The sequence below is a fragment of the Scardinius erythrophthalmus genome (assembly GCF_964197995.2).
Source record: "Scardinius erythrophthalmus genome assembly, chromosome: 13".
NCBI lineage: Eukaryota > Metazoa > Chordata > Actinopteri > Cypriniformes > Leuciscidae > Scardinius > Scardinius erythrophthalmus.
In genome coordinates this window covers 3931335-3934644 of record NC_138233.1, presented here as the reverse complement: position 1 = coordinate 3934644, position 3310 = coordinate 3931335, and the positions used below count along the sequence as shown (strand labels likewise).

The 3310-nt window shown below is 33.1% G+C and overlaps 1 long non-coding RNA gene across 1 annotated transcript; it reads right to left on the bottom strand.

The window, feature by feature from the left end:
• Positions 1-249: 249 nt before the first annotated feature.
• Positions 250-2954, bottom strand: LOC308700533. Its single transcript, XR_014031319.1, has 7 exons — positions 2845-2954; positions 2401-2471; positions 2213-2292; positions 2028-2136; positions 1743-1817; positions 927-1011; positions 250-823 (listed from the first exon to the last, which is right to left on the bottom strand). It is a non-coding gene; the product is annotated as an uncharacterized lncRNA (long non-coding RNA).
• Between the last annotated feature and the right edge of the window lie 356 nt (positions 2955-3310).

The window sequence follows — 3310 nt, the reverse complement described above, 5'->3', positions numbered from 1 at the left end:
GAACACACTCTAAGAAATGATATGTTGGCTTTAATTAACTATTTTATGTCAACCGGTCCCACATAACTGGGTTATGTTGGATTTATGTAACATTATTTATTTCAATAAACTTAAGTTAATTACATAAGGTTAATCCAATGCCGTTTAGTTGAATAAGGTTAACAGTCTTAATTTTGTCCAAAACAATTAAGTTAATTAAGTTCAATTATCCTAAAATTAATATTTTTACATTCAACCAACACAAATAATCCAGTTTCATTATGAGTTTATTCAATGAATACATTCACTTTTTCTTTTTTTACAATTTTGTTTACATTTTTACAAACATTTCCAACGTGAACATGTACACAATATTTACTCTGTAAAGACTGCCTTCACTTTTCAAGAAAATAATTAAATAAATAATTTTAAAAAAGCATATTGCCTTTAGGTGAAAGGATTTATCAATCATTACTTATAAAGGTGTACTGCAAAAAAAGCAGCAAACAATTTATCAGTTGTTTAAAACAAGACTATTATGCAAAGGAATGTAACATGGTTGATATTGAAACAAAAGTACTGTAACAGTCAACAGTGCAACATTATAGAAAGACCAGAAATGTTCCTAACCTCAGATTTCAAGAGTTTATTTTTCAGGCGTAAATAAGACCTGGCATCGAAGAACACACTTCTGCACATTGTTCAGGTTGTCATGTATTTAGATGCCTTAAATCATGATGCCAACATATTTGTAAGGATCTGTAGCCTCTGCTCCTTCATGTTTGACCACATAGATTCCTAAGGAGGTCTTGCGTACTGAGGTTAGGACTTTATGTTCAACATCCTAAAAAAATACATAAAGTAACAATTAACAACAGATCAGGGGTGAAAGGGATAGTTGATTTTAGAGAAACATCCAATATTTTTTATAAATGTAAATAATTTACCATGCACTCCTTCACAAGGTTTGAGAGGGCCAGGTAAACAGCAAGTGCATTCAAGATGAATTCACCTTTTCCCAGTGGTGTCATTCTGAACAATGAGACAAATAAGCAGTGTTCAGAAGAATTAACACAAATTATGCCAAAGTTACTTCTACAAGAGCCAAAAAAAAAATATTATCTGGAACTGCATCTGTGAGGGCCTCAAAATTCAGAGAACCAGTACAATAAAAGTAATAAGTGGTTCTAAACCAAAAGCTTTGCTACAGAAAAGCCATTAAATAATCTTGGATGTCAGAGCTGTTCCAATTGTAGGTGCATAAATCACAAATCTGATGCTGCTGAGAAATAGGGTAAAGAGACGAACAAGCTCTGAAATTAAAACAGAATTAATCATGTACATATTAACATTCCAGAGCTTATATACAAAAATTCAAGGGATACCCAAAAGTTCTGTATTTTTTTTTTTTACTGACATTTATGTCATTCAAACTCCCAAAGTCTTTTTTCCTGTTTTTCCTGCTCATTTCTGTCATTACAATGACAGTCAATGGTGAATTCTTCTTCCGAAGCTTCAATAGCATCAAACAATTGCATGTGACTTTAGAAGCTTCAGAACAGGAACTCACCGTTGACTTTAATTGCATGGACAGAAATGAGCAGTACAACCACATAATTTACCTTTTTAGTTAGAAAAGCGAAAAATAAAAGGGATTCGGTGACATGAAGCAGAGTAAATGATGTTCATCTTTGGGTATACTATTTTAATCTATAGTGAATTATTGTCAGATAAAAAATGATGAAGAATATAACAGAACATACCAGATCCATAACTGATAGGATGCTTATGATCTTCTTTACCGCTGTTCCTTCTGTCTTTTTGAAATTTTTGAGGAGCTGGGTTCAGAAATGAACAAAAAGGACAAATCAGGTTGGTTGCTGATAAATTTGAGTCTTTACAATATTATCATATACCAAGACTAACAGTATTTCTTTAACAGCATTTATCTGAATTACATCTAAAATACTTCAATTTATAATTTGGAATTGCATACAATAACCATCCAAGTAATTCATCACAGATGACATTACATTCTAAAGACTTACCTCTAAAGAGTGCTGGCTATCTGTTATTAAATTCAGTGACGAAACGCAGATCTTCGATCATCTCATGTCTCCTGTGCGTAAATGTTCTGTCCATCAGCACCTTGATAACCTGCATAAGTATTGAGCATATGTGGGACCACAGCGAATTCCATGTTTTAAAACTTTGTCTGTGTCCATGTGCCAACCTGAAGTGTTTTAAAAGCTTAGATCTGGATGTTTGAGAAGAGCCACAATCTATGCACGTCACATGCAGGACTCCAAAATTCTGAGGAAACAAAAATGAAGATGTGAGTCAAATAATAATAATAATACAAAAAAAAAAAAAAAAAAAAAAACTGTAGTAAAATTATTTTGGATGACCTAATAAGCTTACCAGATGCTACAGTAGATGCCATCTTACTCGAGTCAGTGTCAAACGTGTTTATTGCCATATGCCTATGCATTCTGTGTTTCAAAAGTTTCAGAGTTATTACTTGACATTAAATAAAAATGCTCAACATTAAGGAAGTTATTAAAATTTATAGTAAAACTAGATACATCTGCTGTATTGGGGCACAACATGGAGAAACTCTTCTTAACTAGCAATTTTATAAAAGAAATAAGGTCATTTGCCATTTTTTGTATGGGTGAATTAAAATATTATCAAAGTTCAGCAAGTTTAAAAGATCACATAAGAGCTAAAAAACGCTAGCAGCTAACAACACCACTTGAGGACAAGTGCTAAAGCAACTTCAATAAATACCAACAAAAACAGCGATTGACTATTCTAATTTACGGACAGCCTCAATATTAAAGGATAGGAAGTAAAATAACTCACCTTTTGGTCCAGATAAATACAAAATGTTGATTGCAGCCTCCGTTTGAGCATGATTTGATTCTCACAAAATGGAGAACGAGTGCTAATAGATGAGCTACGCAATACGCATTAACGTTCTTTGAAATATTTGCGCATGCGCAAATATAGCTCCACCTGTTGACCAAAGTGCGGTACTGCAGCGGTAACACAACTGCATTTCGTTAATTTAACTTAAGTGAGTTGTGTAAATTTGAGAAATGACTTTTTCTAATTCTGTCAACACAACTGTTTTAGTTTTAATGCACAAACACAAGAACATTATTTAATTTGAGCATAGTTACATTTCTTTGGTTCAACAACAGCCATGTTTCATTTTTTAGAGTGCAGCAGGATAGTTCTCCTGCTTCATGGTGTTGATTTGGAAGAACGTCATCAAGAGAATTTGAGACAAAAGCAAGCTTAACCTTGTCCAACATCTGCGCTCTAT